The following is a 24,442-nucleotide window of genomic DNA, read 5'->3' as shown; positions in this document are numbered from 1 at the left end:
TAATATAAATAAATAGTTTTGTAAGGATAAATACTCAATTATTTGAAGAAAGACATACAAATACAATAATGTATTGAATCACCGATACAATATTATTTTTTTGTGCCTTTTGGGAAAGAAAGGAGTTTTTCTGTACAAAACTATTTATTCATATTAATATGCCTGCGCAAAAAATAATTCATTTAATATTTAAAGCATAACTTGCCAAGCGCCTATTTTCCTAAAATAATTAAATTAGTGCCATCTATGAACACATAGATTATAATAACGTATTTTCCGTTTACCCCTAATTGTCTCTTTAACTTGTGCACGTGAAATTAAGTACTTTCAACTTTTCATAACAAGTTTTAGTATTTAATTTGTCCTAATATTAATCATTGATTAATTATTAAGTCAAATTATATATACATTCAAACTAATCATTTCAACATGAACTTTCCCCCCGGGAGACAGATGACAAAGAGGCCAAGTAATAAAGATAAAATATATAATTAGTTTATAACAAGATTAAACGGAATAACACGAATAAAGGTCACCAGTCAGTCACAGCTGCAAACAACAATTCCGTGACCTGATCTGAAATCTGAATGACAGGGTATCCCTGTCTTCGCAAATAGGTCAAGGCCGGTATTAACCCTTTCAGACCTGCATTAAAGCTGGCAATGGTAGAACATATTTGACGGTTACTAACAATTTCTAGAATTAATTGATTTTTTGGTGTTTTTGTCAATATTTCAAAGTAATTCATACTTTCATTTGAAACAAAATTAGGTCTCCGAGGGCGTGTTTCACTTAAATTGATAAATCGTACACTACATACCAAAATAAACACGTTTATTAAATTATAAAAAAACCTTAAAAAATTCGGACGAGATGAAACAGAAAAATCACATTTAAAAATATTAAAATGGCTACCGCCTGAACTAGAAGCTAAAATCCAATAAAAATAGAGGGCAAAGCGAGCAATTGGAAAACGAAAACAGCCAATTTTTATTCGTTCAACATAGTGAGGAAAAAATTCTTAAATCTATGTTTTATAATATAATATGTTTTCAAATACACACACGGTCTGAAAAGGTTAAACAAAGCAAAAATAGTAATTGAGAGTTACCGCATTATAATATCTTTTAACCTTTTATAAATTTAACGTTAACCTTTTCCTCTTTTGCACAAACGACGCATTTAAGAGAAAGAGAGGTCACTACGGAGCTATTGGAGTTAAAACCATAGTTTGAATTTAGCAGCTATTTAAACTGGTCACACACGAGAGGTATGAGCTCGTAATATAAGTGGTTGAGGGCAATTCCACAAAACCGTCACAGATATATTATTATATTAACCGTCTGTGACGACTGTGATATGATGATAAAGGCCACCCACATGTATACACGGTGTCCGGAAAATAGTAGTACGAGAGGTAACTGGTGAACCTACATCACACAGAGAACACAAAAAAACTTCTTTGTTTTATTTTTTATTAATATTTATTTTTTTACTATTTTCTTCAACCAAGGGTTTAAATCACTTTTGGACCGGTTCTCCGCTTTGACGCACGTTAAAAGACATTAAACAGGTGATTTTAACCACATAGAAACCGATTTTATCAAATTCCCTTAATCCTTAAAAATTCTAACTTCGGACTCGATTTACCCGAAAACGAAAACTGAAAATCAAAAAGTTACGAGACAAAATCGGCTCCAAATGCACTACAAGTTACCGGACACCGCATATTTTGAGGTTATACTCGTATCTCTCCAGGTCTACCAAATTAACACGGCTAGAGCAATTCAAAGCAAAGTTCATCATAGCTTTTTTTTGTTGTTTGTTTTTGGGGTGTTATGCCGTGTTGCGCTAACTCCTTCTTTAGCCGACGTTTCGGACAGCGTTGCAGTGTCCATCATCAGGGCAGATCCGGTAGATCAGAATCTAAAAACTTACCTTCATCATAGCTATTCGGAAAAGAATAATAGTTTATGATATTCTTTCAATGTCATTCAAAACCGCAATTTTTTTTTTGATCTATGTTATTTTATTTGTACATAACAAAATTTAATACAATTTTATAATGACGATTATTTAGCCTAATAGAATATTAAACATTTTATTGAATAATTTTACAGTAAATAATAGCTTATCTGACCGCAAACCAATATCCTGAAGGAAAGGAAAAAAACGATAATATAAAAATTATTATATCCTTGTGTGTCGTGTTCAGGAAATACAAAATATTGATAACAAATAAACGTTTTTAAAACATGTATCAAACAAGTAAACTCTGGAGCAGGTAAGAATTATAATAAAAATAATAATTTAGACTTGTGTATATTATATCAAAATGTGTTGAAAATCTGTAAATGTGTTTTTATGTCATTTATTAATATTTCTATTTATTTTTCTTGTTAGTATTATTTGAAAATATGTTATTACTTATATGACTAGGATTAGAGCATTAAATCCCTCATCAAATACGAGAGCCTTGTCGCATTATGGCGAGGAAAGGCTTTTATTATTCTTTCTTTATCACAGTGTAAATAACTAACTAACCATCACGCCGTTTCCCGCAGGCGTGGGCAGAGATGACGGACCGGCAAACAACTACTCCTCGCCTCATTCACATTCATACATCGTCTCATTCGTACTCTTCTATTATTCTGACTTTTGACATGGATCGACTCAAGTATCTGATTCACTTGTCCCCGACTTCTGCTACCATTCACATTTTCGTCATATATTTTCCTCACACTCTTTCTTCGCTCATTCGCTCTACATGCCCAAACCATTGAAGCGTCCCTTTCTTAATCATACTCATGACGCTTACGTCAACCTTGCACTCTTTGTGGATCTCCACATTTCTCACACGATCATACATGGTTTTACCACACATACGCCTCATGGGTCTCATTTCTACAGCATTCAGTCTACTTTCATACTTTCTCTGCCAGTTCCATGCCTCTCTTCCACACATCAGGGTAGGTACCAGCAATCCATTGTGGACTGCTAGCTTCGCTTCTTTGGACATTTTTTTGCGCCAGTCCTCCATTAATGGTGTTACCTCCATTTACCCTTCTTTGCGCCCTTGAGGCGATTTTTCGGGAAAACGGTGCTATAAAATACTAGCCAAAAATATTACTTTTATTATTTCAATATCTCTGTCAGCCTTCCCATCTCTAGTAAACATACTTCCTAAATAAACAAACTCATCCACATACTCCAAGTATTCCTGATTCACAACTATATTGCACACTATTTTAGTACTCTCTCTTTCAAACACCACGACTTTAGTGTAACATATAATAATAATTTGTGTGTTTATTGAAAAAAATACATATTTATATTAAATAGAAATAAATAAATAAAATAACACCACTAATAAAACGGTAGGTGTATAATATTAAAAGCAGAATGTAAATATTTATAGACATAAGTTTCAGAATTGATGAGCTTTGAGATTCTGATTTCCGCTGAGTAAATAATTTACAGTTAGTTGCCTTCGAGCATTTATGTTTTAACAACGTTTTTTACGAGTTGAAAGTGAAATTTAAAATTGATAAATCGGTAGTTCAAGCGACACGATTGATGCCAAGCTCTTGCAAAAAAATCTGATACAAAACACAAATGAATGCGGATAAATTGTATTATTACAAAGCAAGAGAATTTTTTATTTGTAAACTAGCGGGATTCTCCGGCGTTGCCCGGGCCTTCTTCTTGTTTTAAAGGCCAAGTGTGAAAAAATTCATCAATCTTGGAATAATACTGTAGATTTGTATTTAAACACATCCGCGCGGCCGACCGCCCACTCACCACGGGGCACAGATCATTTACATAAATAACTAGCTGAAATCCCCGGCGTTGCTCGGCCTTTACACACAGTCTTACTTATAAAGATTCCCTAATACGCTGCTGCAGCGCTGGTATAGCTGTACCGTGAGGAGGGCCGTATACTGCTAAGGTTAAAATATTTACTCATTGGAATATTCGTGCAAGGTTTTTTAGACTGACCACTTTGTTCCAATCCTCAAAAAAAACGGTCATTTTGCATTTTGCGTTTAGTTGCTAACTTCAAGTTTCTTCAGATGACAATTGCGATGTCATTGAACCGGTCTGTTATGAATTGCTTCGAAATTTGGCCAATTCGATTATGCGTTCGGTATTTGCTTTGGTAAATCGATTTATAATATTCCTTTGAGTGCTGCCAATGGGTATTACTGCTTTTTTACATTTTCATTGCGCGATCGATTGATATTTGTGAAATCAAACAGATTTTTAACAAAGTCCGTCTTGATACCATAGTAATACGTCCCTAATTCCGGGGGTCACAAGGTTTAAAAATGCGTTATTACGGCCGGTATACGCAGTACGCATGCGCGTGATTATATGTAACGTTTTACACTAACCTGTTCTTATCCCCCCGTATTATCTATTATGAGTAAGGCGGGCAGTGTTTCGAACTCTAATGTAGACAATCACCTTCTTCTTGGTTAGGTCAAGTGTGGAAATTTTCATCAACCTCGGAATAAGACTGTAGATTTGTATACAAATCAAATCCACCCTGAAGGGGTCAGTCACTCTGTTCAGTCACAGTTCTTTATACAAATAGAAAATATATGGTAGATAAATAAAATAAATCAAAGACATTCGAACAATATTTACTTTAGTATTATCAAGGAGTTGGACCATTCTTTATTTGAAAACAAATTGTTAAAAAAAAACATGTTTTTACCTGTCCCCCGTGACATATATATAATGTATATAAAAACACACGCGTATTCGAATGCAACGTTATGTCAAAATTTCAAAGCAAACGGTGTGCAAAGAACTTACGGAGATTTAAGATTTAGAACAAACGAATATTAACATTTTTATTTACATAGATTTGAAAATAAACTGTTACAACATTGTACAAGTATTGTTTATTTGAAAATAAACTGTTAAAAAGTGACTAACGTAGTTGTTGGACATGACAAATTTAACCGATATTAATACGTTCATCCCACATTTATTAAGCCCAATTTAAACGCGCCCGTAGGCCCGTATACAAATATACTGTTCGGAATTGGTTCGGAAAGTGTCGAGGGCAAAAATAATACAGATAAGAAATGATATGATATGCCTAACTGAACAATAAAAACCAAAAAACAACTGATCTCATGTATAAGAAAAAATGTCACTCACCAAAATTGTTTTGATAACAAAAGACCTCTAAGCTAAAGACCAAATCCACAATTGTGAATCACCATTTATAAAAAGCTACCTAATAATCCAATGTTTGAATTTGCATCGTGTTAAAGAAAATTCTAAAAATGGGAGTTTTTTCAAACGTCTTCATTCCATAATTTTTTTATGTGAATAACGCACTCGAGTCCCAACTGCTCCCAACCGTCTAGAGCCAGTGAGACTATGGCATCCCCAATCGGGGTACGTTGTGAGCCTGACGGTAGAGGGAAGATAAGGGAAGGTAACTTGCCAATGGTCATCCCTGTGGGGAGAGCAATCTTACTGTTGAACAGAATCAATTCGGATATCGAGATTTTTAGCATCAATGAAGCTTCCTTTAAAAGGCAAGCTCTATTATTACTGGTATAGTTGATTCTGAGCATTCTGATACAGCATCAAGGTCTGATTAAATTTGTAAGTAGTCTTAGTAAGAGGTTATTTCCAACAGAAGTTTGAGGTCATCCGCAAATAGAAGATACTTGCCGTACCTTACACAGACAGAATGTCATTTACAAGTATGAGGAATAACAGAGGACAAAGATTTATAGGTTTATAATGATAACAAATTTCCATTAGGCCAAGTAGGCCTTTGCTCTTTTTAACTACATCTATTTTAATTTTATATCCGATCGAGCTGAAACTCGGCAGATTGACTCGATCTCGATGACAATGCATTCTATTAACTTTTAGTGGCAATCGTGCATGCACACGCAATAATACACGCATTTCTGAAATTGTATGACATTTCAGAGAAATAGATAGACCGGTCCGTGGCTGAGTTGGCATCGCGTCTGGATCCCACCCAGGCATAGTGTGTTCAATTCCTCGGCTGGCTAAGTCCCCCATCACGACACAAGCAAAATTTTCCGCTTACTGTGATGGTTGTAGGAGATTTTCAAATATTGACAGGTTATTCGTAACCTGGGAATGGTTTTCTTACTTTAAAAAAAAATTACAGCAGTTAATACACGAAATAAATGTCGATCCTACCCAATTGAGGTTTGGCTCAGTTGTTAGCGAGGTTGACTCCAGTTCCTGGGGAGGAAGGCTCAATCCTCAGTCAAACAATTTTTTTTAAATTTTTATTTTTATTTTCAAAGACACTTTAAAGAGTTCACAGCAGTTAAGAGCCAGTCCTCTGGGGAGAAAGGTTCAATCAAAAGACAAACAAAAAAAGTTTAAAAAAAAAAAAACATTTTTAAAAAACCTCTATTAATAAAAATAAATGCATACTACAGGGTTTTCCAATAAGAGGTGTTATTTTGAATAGCCCGCTATTTCGGTAGATGTTACTTTTGAAGCTGTCATTTTTTGACATTTGACAAGTAGAAACTACGCCATTAATAAAAATGGAACGATACACGCTTCAACAACGCATTGAAATTATTAAAATTCACTTGAGTGAATCAAATGCAAATCATCTTGAGTGATGAAGCCCATTTCCACCTCGGTGGCTTCGTCAACAAGCAAAATTGTCGCATCTTGGCTTGGGGCAAGAGTTATTGTTGAAAAGCCTCTCTATATTCAACGTGTGACTGTTTGGTGCGGTTTATGGTCCGGCGGAGTCATTGGACCTTAATTTTATGAAAATGAGGCTGGAGCAACAGTTACGGTGAATGTATTGCGCTATCGAGAGATGATTAATGATTTTTCATGGCCGGAATTGGATGGTATTGATCTGGACAACGTTTACTTTCAACAAGACGGCGCTACCTGCCATACAAGCAACGAAACCATTGATCTTTTACGATTGAATATCAAAATAACACCTCTTATTGGAAAACCTGTAGTAAAACGAACTTAGTTTTGTACTGGTTGATTTTTTCAGTATTTAAATTCGTTCTCCGGAGAACCGAATCTCCGAACCGCGTTGTGAGCTGTTCCTGTCTGGTTTTGGACCGAGTCCAGTGGACTTAATGGAGGGTTCAAGGAATGTAGCCATCCATCACAGAGTTGATGACCTCTCCAACCTAACGTGCACAAACTTTGGCCTGACAAGAATCCAATTCAAACGACATAAAACATTTTTAAAATCTGCAAAAAATACAATCTACAATAACAACAACAAAATAACATTAAATAATTTTCAATAAATTTTGCGGAAACGATTAAATTAACATAATAGATAACTCGAACCAGAACCAATCTGTTATTTTATCCAATACATCTATCTAATGATCTAATAGCTAATCTGGGAATCGATCTTATAAATTCGAACTGCAAATACAAGACTTACGAGTCTTTTGACCTTGGCGCAAGAAATGCGCACTTTCGTTTTGTTGATTCAGAAAATAATGATTAGTTGATAAATTATTCTATTTTTGTTTCAACGACGTCTTTGAGTGGGAAGTTTGACGTTTGGAGTGATGCAACAAATCTTACTTTGATGATTGCGATTATTGGTTCAATAATCATACATAATCCAATCACTACGAGTGTTAAAATTTTGACAGAAAAAAAAACAGTTTGTTTAGCACATAGCTATTGGGTATATTGGATGCGATGAAATATACATATGTTTCACTAAACAACACGGGAGGCCCGGAGGAAAATAATTTCCATTTCATCTTTGGGGATGCTGTGTGGAGGGTTTTTCGATGTGGGAATGACCTTGAGTCTTGAAGACAACGAATGGAGTAGGAGGGAGGAAACACAGAGGTTTTTGTTGGTAGGTAAATATGCAGAAATTCGCAGGATTTTTAAAATATGTTAATTCTGTTAATTAAAAAGTGGTGTTTACAAAGTTATTTTATTTAAATTAAAATGACGCCACAATGTGAATATACAATGATGGAAGAAATAAATAAATGATTATAAAAACAATTAAGTAACTTTATTACTATATTATGTGTCGTCTATGATTATGACCAAAACAATTAGGTAACTTTATTATGTGTGAACGTCTATGACCTAAACAATTAAGTAACTTTATTACTATTTAGACGATTACACATAATAATGTGTGAACGTCTATGATTTTGACATAAACAATTAGGTAACTTTATTATGTGTGAACGCCTATGACCTAAACAATTAAGTAACTTTATTACTATATTACGTGTGAACGTCTATGATTTTGACCTAAACAATTAGGTAACTTTAGTATGTGTGAACGTCTATGACCTAAACAATTAAGTAACTTTATTACTATATTACGTGTGAACGTCTATGATTATGATCTAAATATATTGGATGTCGTTAAACAAGACTCTCTAATTTAATTTAATAAAGGTACGTATCGGTAATTTTTTTATTGATTGGTATTGTTAACCTTAACTAAAGACTTAAAACCCACAAACTCTGATCACTGGCGTCGTGAAATTTTCCTGGTATTTATCTGGAATTACCAAGACAACGAAAATAATTATCGTTAGAAAAGTAATGTTAATCATGAGCTATGGAGCCTTGAAGGATCAATCATCCTACACCCATGATAAAAACTTTAATAGATGCTTGTGCAGTGATGGATGTCCATATTGATTCCGCACCGTCTGGGTGCGCGTTGAACCACTCTGCCACAAACCGCCAGATCAACTACAGCCAGGGACGGCACCACGATCTGCAATGTATCCCACATAGCAGAACATACTTACTGGCTCGTCATAGTATGCACGAGGTATGGCGCTATGAAATAATTTGTCTAAGACTGTCGAAATTTTTAACAGTAGCCTTGAAGGATTCGAGGGGCATATAAATGCCATTCATTACCCATTATAAATATGTATTTTGTTTCTTCTTTTTTTGTTTAAATATGTAGTTTATGAACAAAAAGTCTGTTAGGCACAAAAAAGTGCATTCTCCCGGACACCCGCAGTGCCGCGACTGCAATCGTTCAGAACACGCGTGCCCGCGTTTGCTTAGTAAAACACTTTCTTTACCGGTCTGAGAGACCGGAGGTAGGTAGTAAGTTTTGATTGCAATTTTGTAAAATTAACTACTTTTCAAGTAATATTTGTGTATAAGGAGGTCCCTAATTTATGGTCCTATGATCACGGATCTCATTTTTAAAAATATAAGTTTATGAAGATATTTTGACTGATCTAAAAAATACTATTGATCTTATTTTTTTTTATTATTTTAATATACATCATATGGGTTACATTAATACATATATATTTTGCAAAATATAATATTAAGGTTCATAATTGGTCATGTATACCTTATCAGAAAAGAGGAGCTCTTGTGCCTGATAAGGGAGCCACGATTCTTACTTAGATTCAATGTTATAATATTATGTTATGTGTAAAATATATAATAATAATATTTTTTTTTTTTAATATAAGTTTTTTTGGAAAAAAAGTTAGATTTTATTTATTTGTTCTTGTTGGTTCGTAATACAGCGCAATTCGGAAGGGAGATTATTGTAGTTTTTTATGGCTTGGTAAATATAATGGTTTTGCATTTGAGTTGTTTTAAAGATTGGCCTAATAAATTGATTTCCATTTCTCATGAGTTTGTAAAATTCTTGATATTCTGTGTTATTTTTTTCTTTACACATTTTTATAATGGAAGTTTGCTTAAATATATCATCAATATTTGGTACTGGAAACAATTTAAAAAGCAATTTTGTTGGGAAAGTAGAGTTTTTTTTAAGTATTACATTTATAATAATTTTTTGCGAGACTTTTACTGAGTTTAGGTTGTTTTTATAAGATCCTCCCCAACCTATGATTCCGTAAATAAGCAGGGAGTGGACAAGAGCATAATATACATTTTTTAGTATTTTCACATTTAAAATATTTCTTAACCTAACAAATATATATATATATATATATATATATATATATATATATATATATATATATATATATATATATATATATACATTTCCTTATTCTCTTTACTAACTCCCTAATATGGCTTTTCCATTTCAGATTTTCATCGATGATCACACCAAGATATTTAATTTCAGAAGAAGAGTTGATTACAGTACAAATAGGATTAAGTAGTTTACAGTTGACATTGTCACAATTTTCATCATGGATTATGATATTTACTTTGTGTTTAGGTATTTTTTGTAGTGAAAATAATACATACGTTGTTTTTTTAGCATTAAGTGTGAGTAGGTTATTATCAAACCATGATTTTAAGATATTAATACATTCATTTGCAAGTTTGTTAACTAGTTCCCATGTTTGACCTTTTATTAATAAAACAGTATCATCAGCATAAGAGATTAATTCACCTTTGATTTTCTGTTGGAAAATGTCATTTACATACATTAAAAATAGTAATGGTCCGAGGATCTTATGTTTCTATAATTTTAATAAATAGTCAAAAACCAAAAATAATGTTTATACGTTTTATTTCAAATTATCTCCCACTGCCATAGATTTAGCGGGTCCATGATAACTCCTCAAAATGACAATTGAACACACCTTTAAAAGGTGATATAAAGTCATTAAAAGTGATGAAACAAAAACTAGGTTAAATAGCTACACATGTAACCTATTTAACCTAGTTTTTAACCTAGAGTTATCCGGTCACCAGATTTAGCGATATATCGCAGACGTCTCACAGACGTAGGTCAGGTAGTTACGTGACTATAATAGGGGGTAGGTAGTGACAAATATGTATAGCCAAGTTTTTACAACTTCCTCTAATAGTCCCATTGAAGCAGTAACTTCAAACCAGCTCAGACTTAGTGAGATTTTTTTTTGTATTTTCCGCATAGAGTGCATTAAAAAATTGTGCAACTATTTAAATACGTAGCTATATTAAACAACATCGAAAAGTACTATCGGTTCCGCACTGTGAACGGTTCAGCGAACAACCATTGTAGGTAAGAAAGTGCCGGCTTGTGAAAAGGAAATGAATTGGCAACGGAGAATGAAAAGTTTACGAAAGAGATGCTCAAATTCTTTTACGTGAGAACCTCTTTTGTAATTTAATAATGTAAGGGCAAGAACAAACTAGAAATAAGAGTAAAAAAAAATCATTCAAGTTGTACAGTGTCTGTCTCACTAGAAAATCCTGTATTGAGAGCAGGGAAGCTTATAGCAAAAATATAAAAACAGAATTCATACATAAAACAGTTAAAACACAATAAATTACCCAATTTTAATAGTAAAATTAAATATGAAGAAAACAATGTGGCGTCTTGCCACATTTTTCGAAGATGCATGGATATTTCAAAGTTCCATAGCTTCCGATATAAATTAAAGCTAATTTATATTAATTTAAGGCTGACCTATAAATTTCGACGGATAAATCAACGCTCTTATGAACTCGACTTTTTTTACAGATTTTTGCTTTGTACTATTTACTTATTGTAGACTAGCTGTACCCCGCCACACGTTGCTGTTGCTCAGTCTAACTGTGCAGAGAGATAAACTATAGCGCGTGTTGTTTTTACGTCCAACAGGTGGCGCAGTTTAAAAATAAAACATTGTTTTACCAGTCACAGGTGACATCTTTATGATATAGATATAAAAACATAAAAAACACACGCGTAACCGAATGCAACGTTATGTCAAAATTCAAAGAAATCTTTGAAGAACTTCAGAGATTTAAGATTTTGAACAAACGAACATATACATTTTTATTTATTTAGAAGATAAATAATATTTTTCAAATGCTAAATGTTTTTTCATATAAATATTTTAAACCTTTAGGGAGCATCTATTGTAAACTTTTAAATGCAAATACAAAGCGTGGTTTTCCCTCTTTCTATTACTATCATATACCTCACCGGAATACAACGTGAGATAGCATGATCTTTGTAGTGCGTGTCAGGATGGGAAAAATATCATCTCCCAAAAATACTCTTAAAAATAGATAAATAGTTAAATAGCCTCCCACAGTTTGACAAACGTCCCATAACGGGCACGACTCTGTTTAGAAATCGCAAGTGCAGAACACCGTGCCACCAGACGGTGAGTAGTGGAGCCATTCATTATTATTAGTTTTGTTACAACCACACTGTTCCCGCTTCCACACCGCTTGCACTCACTCACTCACTGACTTGCAGCGCTAAGGTGCTTCTCACACCCCTCTACTGCGCAGCCTGTAGTGCGCACCTTTGTACGCCTGCGGCGCATTCCGCGTGGACCCGTTCCGAAGCAATAATTACATATCTCATAGATACGCATTATTTGAATTATATAGTATCATGTGAATGTTAGAAGGTGCGAACGTGTTAGGACGTTGAGAGAGATTATTCTCGCAATAGTCGAAACGCTCATGCACTCTGGCGGAGTAAAAATGTACTACCCAGCACGGCTACCATCTTGACAGGATTTACGGAACACGGAACACATAAAATTTGCAGACAGACGAAATGGAAAGTGGTTCCCTACGCTCGGTCAATAAGAACAAAAAAATAAGTAGCTATTGAAATAAAATACTACGACCAGGAAAAATTCAGTAGGCTGCAAAGTAAATAATATACCTCAGGGCCTATCATCCTGGGGATGCTGTGTGTGGGTATTTTTAGGAGAGGAAGTTCTGAGAAGGAGAAAGGTATGAGGGTTGGGTAGGAATCTGATGGTCAGTGTGTCCAGGAGCGACGGACGTACGAATCCATCCACCCCATTGCGGTGCAAAGCGATGAGTCGAGAGAGTACTGCATGAGAGGTCAAAGGGTCTTCCTCAACCGGCCTCTCCCGATGCGGCCTGCCATGCAGTTGATGGGCAGATGCATCCGCCGCCAAGGCCTGGTTAAACGGTTAAACCTCGCCCTATGGACCTAGGTACCCTTTCTAAGTCACCAAACATATCAAACCACGTGGGAGCACAGGCGTTTCCCGGGGCGACGGCACACATACCCGCCTTCCAAATAACAAAAGGCATAATGTTGATAGATTTATGTCAAACTGTCGTGCGTAGTTTGTGAGAAAGTGGGAGACCTGACAACGGAGCTCTCTCTCAGCGACATGATTATACTTCTTGGGTATAATAGAGACACCAGAGATGTGCAAAATGGGTACCCAAAACCATTTGAAATGCAAAATGGAAATGGGTCAAAACTTTTCCATTTGAAAATGCAAAATGCAAAATGGTTTTTAGAAAAGCATTTCAAATGCAAAATGCAAAATACCTATTTTCAAAATGCATTGAAAATGCAAAATGGTTTCTCAGGTCAAACAATCAAAATAATTATAGAATTTTTAAACAGTTTTGTCATTTAATAATGGACATCAATGTAGAACAAACATATTACATGATGGTAAATCAAAAAATGCCACGACTACGGATTATGAACCACAAAAAATTTGCGCGGGACAAATGTTGCCAACGTAAAAACATAGAAACTGCTATCTAACATTTAATATTACAGCGTCATGGCACCATGTTCAGTATTTGAATCAGTATTTTTTGTAATGGTATCACTCAATTGCCAGGGCTCCTACCAGGGAGCAACGTGATAAATGTAAATTATCTCTCATAGCGAGGTTGAGGACCGACTGATATTTGGGGCTTATGAAAAAAGGATGAGTGGAGATAGTAGGAAGAATGTTACAAAAATGCATTTAAAATGGAAATGCATTGAGAAAAGCATTTAAAATGCAAAATTCAAAATGGTTTTTAGAAAAGCATTTAAAATGCAAAATACCCATTTTGCATTTTGCATTTCCATTTGAAATGGATTTATTTGAAATAAAGTACATCTCTGAGAGACACCCATTCATAGCTTTAATTTTTAAGAAATGTAGCATTAATTATTGAAAAAATAGCTTTTATAGCTTTAATTTTGCGTTTTCATAGCGTTTATAGCTAAATAGGATAACCTCAAGGAATGGGTGTCGGCAAGAGAGGAAAAAACAGTTAAATTAGCAAAATCACTTGAAACATGTTTATTGTATTATTGATTGAAACTCAACATGGCACATATTTATACAGTAGAGTGTGTCATGTTCGTTTACGATCTGTCAATACAAGATTATAGCGGCTAAAAAATCTTTTTTACTATCGCTAAAAACACTATTTATCGCTTTAATTCGCGAAAATATCGTTAATGCTATGAATGGGTCTAGGTATAAGTAAAGTGTGGTTGGAAAAGAAATTTCGTGATGAGATGACGTCATAACCGCCTTAACTCCTCAGCCTAATGCAATCGGATTACATATGCACTAAAATTAATATAAGATAAAAAAACAGTAATATTCGTGTTTAATTGAAAACGTTGAAAAACTTAAAAAAATGATATTTTTATATCCATGAGGGTGGCGGGGTACAAAATGAAACTTGAGTTTTTTTCGCAGCTCTGGTGAATTCATAATTTCGTAAGGGGGAATTCCCCGTGCATAACAAAAGAACCACAAATGATGCAGCAAATTATGTCGATAAGTATTAACAATTACCATAAAACTTACACAAATAAAAACAAAAACATTGCAATACTTGTGTGAATATTACAATATTTAGTTCGTTATCGAAGATAGATCAAACATTTACGAAGTCGAATTACCAAAGAGTTACAAGAGAGTACTAACAATCTGAATACTGCCTGCTGACAATCTGTGCCTAATAAATATGACTGCGTATTAACATTATATGCTGTGGTATGGAAACATTGGCTGGCATTTGAGGGCACGACCTCATAACAATAAAAATACTGTGAAAAAGCCACCATACGCTGGCGAAATATTATTATTATTCATATTGTGTCGAAATTATTTACAGACAACAAGGATGGCATCATGATAATAAATTTTTTAAAATACTAAAAAGACAATATTTGTTGGTTGGAAAAGATAGAATTATTATAATTCGCAAGTAAACAGAAACCACCTTTTTATGATTCATTAGTTCACAAAGGCGCCTTCGAAAACCGCAATTTTATGATTCATTAACCTAAAAAGCCCTGGACACAGCATTAGTGCGATTGTGTATGAATGACATTGAAGTCTTCTTTTTTTATTTATTTATTAAGTTAAAAGAAATTTAACATTTCACTTTTTTAACTTAAATAAGTACATACAAGTATTTTTCTAATTTTGTTTTGATAACTTAAGATTAAAAAGTTTTTTTAAAATATTATTTATACTCTCCGTTATCTGGAAGGAGATTGTATATTTGTACACCCTCGTGGCCAATGCCTCTTTTGCCACTTTCAGTCCTGACAGTATTTGTGTACAATTTGTTATGTTGCCTAGTATAATGTTTGTGTACTTGTGACGTCTGTTTAAATGTTGTGTTTGTGTGTACGAGTTAATTTTGGATTTTATAGATTAGTAGGCATATGTTGTATTCGTACAATTTTCTTATTTTCGAAAGTTTCATTTACAGTTTTTTTGTGGGAGTGTCCGGGTTATAATTGAAGAGTTTTTTAATAACTTTGTTCTGTATTGTTGGAAAAACAATTAGGTATGTAATGTATGTGTTTCCCCATATTTCTATTAAATAATTTAGGTGGGACTGGATTAAACAAAAGTATAAGCCCCTCTTTACCTCTGTTGGTAGGAGATGGGCAATTCTACCAAATACACCAATTAGTGGGATGATTTTTGCTTTTAATTTTTCTACGTGTTGTGAAAGATGTTTATCATTATGCAAGCCAAGGTATTTTTTGCTGTCAAGTCAAATCTTGGGTAAGGGAAAATTGTCAGGCAGCCATCTTGGATGACAAACTTTTGAATGATTTGTATGCAAAATGGTATATAATGAACTATTTTAATATTATTTTTTACTGTTAATGTATTTATTATTTGTATGTTCCAACTGTTCCCAACCATCTGGAGCCAGTGGGAATACAGCATCCTCAATTGGGTATGTTGTGAGGCTGAAGGAAGTGGGGAGTAAAAGGATGTGGGGAATAGGAAAGTGGGCAAGTATCTGGTTAAACAGATCCGATCTCCAAACAAGGCCAAAGCCATTTCAAGCAACGTCAAATCTGAATGGTGGTCTTACACCAGGGCGATACTTATGAGTATCTTTACTCTGGAACGTGCCACAAATATATGGAACGTTACATAGGTGCTGTTATTGACAGCGCACCTATGGAATATGAAATTCATTCCGGCCTCGCTCTTGGGAAGTACAAGTATCATCATTCGAATTTTTTAGCACGGAGTGCGCTGTTTAGAGTTTGGTAAAATTATAATACAGATTTGTCTATTCCTTATATTTCTATAATACGGATTTGTCTTATTTCCTTATATTTATGTAATACAGATTTGTCCTAATTACTTATATTTCAATAACACAGATTTGTCTTATTTCCTTATATTTCTATAATACAGATTTGTCTTATTTCCTTATATTTCTATAATAAAGATTTGTATTATTTCCTTATATTTGTATAACACAGATTTGTCTCATTTCCTTATATTTCTATAATACAGATTTGTCTCATTTCCTTATATTTCTATAATACAGATTTGTCCTAATTACTTATATTACTATAATACAGATTTTTCCTATTTCTTTATATATCTATAATACAGATTTGTCTTATTTCCTTATATTTCTATAATACAGATTTGTCTTGTTTCCTTATATTTATAATAGGAGTTCACTGAACAAACGCACTTTAGAGAAAACTGCCACCAATATTACCTATTTAAGATAATAGCGTTAAAAAACCACCATTAGTTTTTAAAAACTTTAGTCATTTAAAAAAAAATTAGCAATTAAAACATTCATAATGAAGGATCGCATACGGTGCAAACCTTTTGCCCAGCCCTGGCTTACGCAACCCGTGGCACAGCCAACATTGGGTAACGATTATAATTATGTTTCGAGCACAATGCCTAGTTAAAGAGATCAATAAAATTTCTTCTGTACAATAAACTCACAATGGGCTCATGTAATGTGGGCTCATGTATTCCCGCTTCATAATATACCATCACCGGGTTGCTTCACTGGGGCAGGCAGAGAAGCCACAAGGTGACACGTAACGGTATTGACGAAATTATTTGAGATTTTTATTTTTATACCATGAGAAGATATTGTCTCAGAGATTGAAAAAAATTAAAAAATCTAAAATTTACTTTTTTTTAATTTTATTTATTTTTTTCACTTATACTCTTTATACCTTAGCATAATACATATAAAAAGATTTGCATGACATACATATGAGAAACATTTGCACGGTAAAATAATTGTTTTATTTTCGGGTCAGAACCTAAAAACAAGTTTTGAACGGGTTTTGCGAATTCGTCAAAAGTATTAACCATTTATTTAATAAATTTACGGTAATTATTAGGATTTACAATTTTTTATTTAATATAGATATAAGTGGGTATAGTGGCGTTATAGTATAAATTACATATGAGCACAAAATATATTTATAATCGCAATCTCACCAAAGAAGAAACTGGTTATTATGGTTGGTGAGCGAGTTACACTAATTATAAGGAAAATAGAATAACATTATGCAATAGGTAAGTATATATATATAATAGGAACGATTGAAACTTCTGGATTATCTATATGTGTAGGTGTACATATAAAGGTTTCTGTTACATACTAAATATTGAGCAATTAAGAAAGTAATTAGAAACATCTAAAGATTTAGAAAAACAGGCAATTATTTAGTTAATTATTCCTGACAAGTAAAACTTCAGTTTTAGTTTCAGTTTTTTGATATCTTTTAATTTTTTTTATTTCAATCGGAATGTTGTTGAAACACTTTATTCCTATTAAATTTTGGTATTTTGATGTTGTATTGAAATCTTTTTGATAGTTGGGTTTCAAAGTTTTTGGTTATATTATCTTTGTAAATTTGGATAATTTCATTTTTCTTGAAGATATCCTCTACTCGGGGCACCCCGAAATCTGCGAATAGCGTAATTCTGTTGGATATGTGGAGGCTTTCTTAATAATTACTTTGATGATTAGCTTCTGGACCACTTTGATCGGGGTTAGAATATTGTTGTATGACCCCCCCCCCCATCCGATCAGTTACTTTATAAGATATATTCCCAGGTAAGTATGTTTTGGTATCTTTTCTAAATAATAAATGTAGATCCTAGGAAATAAATTGTACAGCGCCCTTGAGGTGATTTTTCACAAAAACGGCGCTCTACAAATTATCCAATTATTATTATTATTATTATATGTTTATAGTTCACGATTGAAAATGGCGTATCGAGCTAAAAATAGTTACGTTGACTTGAAATTTCATACAGAAAATGCTATGCAAATAAGACGCCAGAACTTAGCGTTCGAGACATTATGCGATTTTTTTTACCAGATCATCAGCACCAATATTGCAATATTGCTAATACAATTTTGGTAAATATACAGATCATCAGCACCAATATTGAAATATTTCTAATACAATTTTGGTAAATATACAGATCATCAGCACCAATATTGCAATATTGCTAATACAATTTTGGTAAATATACAGATCATCAGCACCAATATTGCAATATTTCTAATACAATTGTGGTAAGTATACAGATCATCACCACCAATATTGCAATATTGCTAATACAATTGTGGTAAGTATACAGATCATCACCACCAATATTGCAATATTGCTAATACAATTGTAGTAAGTATACAGATCATCAGCACCAATATTGCAATATTGCTAATACAATTTTGGTAAATATACAGATCATCAGCACCAATATTGTAATATTGCTAATACAATTGTGGTAAGTATACAGATCATCACCACCAATATTGCAATATTGCTAATACAATTGTAGTAAGTATACAGATCATCAGCACCAATATTGCAATATTGCTAATACAATTTTGGTAAATATACAGATCATCAGCACCAATATTGTAATATTGCTAATACAATTTTGGTAAATATACAGATCATCAGCACCAATATTGCAATATTGCTGATACAATTGTGGTAAATAAACAGAAAATAGGGACAAGCTTAATACGCACATTTGTTTTAAAAACACGTCGTATCAGTTAGACCAGCGGTTCCTAACCTTTTCAATCAAGTTACCCCTATTAACTGTCAGGGAAGCTGATTTTACCCCCCCCCCTCCCTATATTATACATACCTTTATGAAATGTAAACAAATACCTGCAGAGAAAAGTACAAGAATTTATTTAAAATAGTAATAATAATTGATAATTAACTTTAGGGAGTAGAGGAGAGGCGTATTTATCGTACCCAGTAAAAGTACCTGGTATATATTACTTTCTGTCCCCATTCACCGGATAGGTATAAAATACTTGTGAGTATTTCGTAACCGGTATTTTTAACAGATATTTTTTTTACCTATACTCACTGTACCTAGTACCGGCAAAAGCACCAGAGGACACGAAAAAATGTGGGGATTTTAGGACATGGATATGAAAAATTAGTGTGGATAATTACCTACTTGTCTCAGATTCGACTCATGGATTCGAATAATTATTGTGGGGAATTATTTTACGTAGAAAATTTGTGGGGAATCGTTGTGGGCAGAAATTATCTGAGTATACTTACAAAAAAATACCCGTTAAAAGTAACGGGTACAAAATATTCACAAGTATTTTATACTGGGACTGAGTATTTATTACGTTCTGTCCCCAGATACTATAATCCTCAGGTCGGTATAAAATACTTTTGAGTATTTTGTAACCGATATTTTTAACATGTTTTTTTTTTACCTGTACTCACTGTACATAGTAACGAAGTTTAGTGGGTAGTATAAATGTGATTTAACCGAAGTATTTAATAATAATAAAAACAGAGTGTACGTTTGTACTTTCGTATCACCGATATGATAATAATACAAAAATAATATCGTTATCGTTTATTTCGGATGAGTCAGTGTCCCTATCTTATCCGAGTTTGTTAATACTATTAATGATAACATTTTATTGCATAAAATAACACGAAACCGCAGTATAAAATAAAATAAAATTCAACTTGTGTTCACGCAACGTGAATTTCGTTTTATTGTCAAAAGTATTGCAAAATAATGTAATTATTAAATACATCTATATATTTAAATTTGTATGTTTATTTTTACATAAAATAATATGAGTTTTACAAACTGGTACTATTGAAATGTTGTCATTATTATATTAAATTGATTGAAAAATCTAGTGATGTCTAGTGTTAAACAAAATTATCTTTAAAAGTCGTGTACCTACCGATGGAAGGCATATTATTTAATATTTACCAAAATGAATTCAATATTTTTTATTTGTATTGCGTAGGTACATAAGTTTTATAATACGATAGTACTCATTTGAGTTAAATCAATAACTTACAATTATTGAGAGTCATTGTTTTCTTTATATGGGTAATGTTTGCTACAACATTGACGACAATCGCATTATTGTCATTCTTTTGAGAGAATTGTTACTTCATTAGAACAGGTGTTTATTATGATCATTCTTCGCACTATGCAACAGAACAGAATTATTATAAAATATCTGCAAATTTTATAGAATGAATAATATATGAAGTCTGGGAAGCCTTTGGAAGACAGGATGGCACGATTAAGTGAATCAAATCATATAGAAACTCGCTCTAGTGAAACACCACAATTCAGAATCGAAACAGTTTGAAATGGCTTTAGACGAGTTTGGTGACCAGATCTGAAGATCTAGGTACTTTCCAACCTTTTCTTTTTTTTTCAAAAGTTTATAAATTAAGTTTTTTACATGTCCGACGATTTTGATTCGATTTTTCATTGTCATGTATTATACAATATTGGAAAGTTATATATTTATATTTAACATACAAATTTAGTAATATACTTTATTTAGTCAGTTAAATAAAACTGTCGAACCTGTATATATTTTTAATACATTATTGAGATCAAAAGGTAGTGTGTGTTTTAGTAAATCCCATATAATAATAATAATATTTAACTAATTTATATAGCGCCGTCTTCGTGACAAATCACCTCAAGGGCGCTACATTTAATAAAACAATGTCTAATTTATAAATTAATTTTAGGTGTACAAGATTATTTGTGTGAAGTCTTAAATATCTAAGATAATATTTTTTGGAAAATATACGGTTTTTACGTAAATTTGGACCAACATTGAAGAAAATCACGTTTAGCATTTCTGGTACAGAATCCGTTGGTTCCATTCTGTGACCACGTATATAATATTTTAACGCATTTTTCATGGGCTTTTACATAGGAAGAGTTCATAAAATTGTAAGAAATTATAGTTCTTTTTTATAATTTTTGTTCATAATTGAACCGCCGCAGCAACAATCTTTTGGTATGATTTGAGATTTTCACGGCAAGTATTATAGTGATTTGTTTTTGGGGTATTATGCCGTGTTGCACTACCCCCTTCTTTAGCCAACGTTTCGAACAGCATTGCAGTGTCCATCATAAGATTACACATTTGCCCTGATGATGGACATTGATGATTGAATTAGCTAGAATAAGTATTTTTTTATATGATTGTAGATTGCCGCTATGAAAGAGTAGCTGGGAATGTTTATTTTGATAGTTTAACATATAATTTTGACAGTTGAATTTGACGGGAGCTAATCGATATCAAGTAGGTACTGAGCAAGGAATGTCGAAATCTTAACTAAACATTCATCGGGGCATCATTAGGGCACAGAATAACATACACATGATAACTTTCTACGGGTAGGGCACTAATTTTCCCACAAAACAGACGCGCTAAAATTGTTGCAGCAAGTCGGAAACACGAAAATCGATATGGCCCTCCTAGCCGCGATCTAAATATTATGATAACCTATTTAAGGGAAACACTAACTGAAGTATTTCATTTGGATTATATCCACCATCACAGTTATAAAACATGAAACAAGCTCAAATAGGGCACAAACATCCGTCTCAAGAAGCAAAATATACTGAAAAATAATAACACTAATCTAATTTGCGCCGCATCGCGACCAGCGGTCAAGAATAGAGCCAGGAAGACAGACTATGATTTTGGCTCAACATCAAAAATAGATAATAGAAGTAAAACAAAGTAAATTCTATACCTTCACACATCCAGAATTGTCACCGATGCTGCTGGTTGGTTTTGGTTTTCCGAACGAGAAAAATGAACTCACTAATTCACTCTTTTTTTATATTTCACAGACACTTTTAGCTCACATAATCACATACACTTCACAGTTAAAGCACTCGCGGCGAATATTATACGGAGGTTTTAATATTATTATTGACGTTTAACTTGTGAAAAACGCTTTTGAAATGAAAGGCGTATCTGACAGCATCTGACAGGTCGCGTCCGAGTAAACACTAAACACGGCTTCTATGGAATACGGATGTTCCAATCTCTCGCTCGGAGCGAAGTGAACTGAGCCGCAAACAGCTCATGCAAAAGCGGCCAGTGTTGCCAACATGAAAAATACAACCAACTCGCAGGCGAACGGCCAGAATGGGAACTAAATGCGCAATATGTGCGCGATGTTTTGTGTTATTCGACTATCAAAATAATGTTTTCGAAATTAAATTGCTTAGGATTCTATCGTTTCGAAATTTCATATTAAATTGTTAAGGATTCTATCGTTGTGAAAGTTTATATTAATGACAAATAAACCCATTTGCATTATTAACGTTTTATTTTTTTTGCCCAGGTACCTACTACCTACTTACACTTTTTAATAATTCATCAAAGCTAGTTTCCTTTTATTTATCTGCGCTTTTAATATGAAAATAATAGCCCGCTGATGTGCATATTTACGCTCAAATGTGATTTATGCCTTTAATATGATACGTATTCAGTTTTAAAGGTGTAAATGAAATTAGGCTACTCATGCTGACACTCTTAACAAATAATAAAGATTTATTTTGTAAAGTTATCATTGTCATGCTCCACTCTCGGAGTGGGACAACATTCACTTTAAATTTTATTCAAATATTCACCATTCGTTTATGGCCACCATGGAATCCAGTATTGTTCTGAAATATTACACTTTAATAATATTATTTATTAGTAAGCCTCAAGTCTAAAATACGTAGTTTCATAATGATAAGTTCTATATATATAATTTAACTAGGAACCCTCGCATAAAATTGTTTAAAACCAAATAAATTAACTTGAATCAATTACTACACAAACAAAATTAAATTATTCTACCCAGCACGTATTTTCTACCGGGGTTTGGCAGTGACGATAGAATGTCAAATAACTCTATTGTACAACTATTGTACGGGACGGCACTGTAGTCGCCGGCCGCACAGACGATATAGCGGGAGTGGCCGGCTGGCCGCTTCGACGCCTTGGAAGGGAAGGTCGGGAAAAAGTAGGGAGAATGTTGAAAAAATGGGAAAAAATATGGGGAAAATGAAAAGTGGGGAAAAATGTGGAAAAAATGGGGAAAAATTATTAAAGGGAAAAATGGGGAAAATGTTGGGGAAAAATGGGAAAAAATATAGGGAAGGGAGAAATGGGGAAAATGTGGGAGAAAGGTATAAGGCAGGGGGGAGGAAGGTAGGGGGGAACCTGCGCCCTGACTAGGGACGCTTCGACTATTGTGACAGTTTCTTCTTGATGAACACCAGGGAGCCGGGAGAAAGAAGAAGGCCAGGTTGCAGTGAAGGTCCAGGGCAGAAGAGGCTTGAAGAAGGCAGTCAGGGCAGTCCAGGAGAGATGTTGATGGTCCGATCGTTGCTGGCTCTCTGCCGAATTGCACAAGTTTTCCGCCTTTTAAAGGACCAACGGGCCTAGCTCTCCCTTTGTTAGCGACAAATTCCGAGAATTATTTTTGGGTTCCCGGAATTTGTCACAGGAGAGAGCGCCGCTGTTGCGTAACTTGGAAGGGGACGATTTTGACTAGGTCCTGACTGTTCTTCAAACCACTTTGCCCGGATCATTTTTATTCAATTGCATTTTGTGAGTTTGCACATATTACAGAGAGAAAATATTTTTTACAAGGCAGCTTTGCACAATATTTAATTTGTGCAAATTTACATATTAAAGAGAGAAAACATATATTTAAAGGGGAAGCTTTGCACAATATTCAATTTTGTGCAAACGGCAAGTTTTGTAAAGGAAACTGCGTTTGCACAATTTCAAATTTTCATGCAAATTTAATTAAAGGGAGTTGGTATTTAAAAGGGGAAGATTTGCACAATATTCAATTTTGTGCAAACGGCAAGTTTTGTAAAGGAAACTGCGCTTGCACAATTTCAAAATTTCATGCAAATCTTCCATGTTTTGTACAGATGATAGGTATTTAATTTATAAGAGGGTGTTGGGGGGTCAAGCCTTTGTTTTTTGTCTATAATGATGACTGCTTGACCCCGTGGTTTTATTTATTAATCAGCAGATAAGATTTATAGTTTTACACAAGTGCAGATAAGATTACAGATTTTTATAGAGAGAATTTTGTTGCCTAAATTCGAATATGCGCAGAGGTGAG

The 24,442-nt window shown here is 33.6% G+C and overlaps 1 protein-coding gene across 1 annotated transcript in view; it reads right to left on the bottom strand.

Annotated features, from left to right (window-relative positions):
* Mhcl (Myosin heavy chain-like) overlaps positions 1–22,399 on the bottom strand; it is a 403,602-nt gene extending 381,203 nt beyond the window's left edge. Inside the window, exon 1 of the mRNA XM_089645046.1 lies at positions 22,055–22,399. The gene's annotated coding sequence lies outside the window, so the exon portion shown is untranslated. The remainder of the gene's footprint in view (positions 1–22,054) is intronic.
* Between the last annotated feature and the right edge of the window lie 2,043 nt (positions 22,400–24,442).

Source organism: Hesperophylax consimilis, chromosome 22 (genome assembly GCF_061612785.1).
Source record: "Hesperophylax consimilis isolate HC1 chromosome 22, BYU_Hcon_1.0, whole genome shotgun sequence".
In the NCBI taxonomy this organism is placed as follows: domain Eukaryota; kingdom Metazoa; phylum Arthropoda; class Insecta; order Trichoptera; family Limnephilidae; genus Hesperophylax; species Hesperophylax consimilis.
The sequence above is the reverse complement of the archived record's forward strand: the minus strand, read 5'-3'. Positions and strand labels throughout refer to the sequence as shown.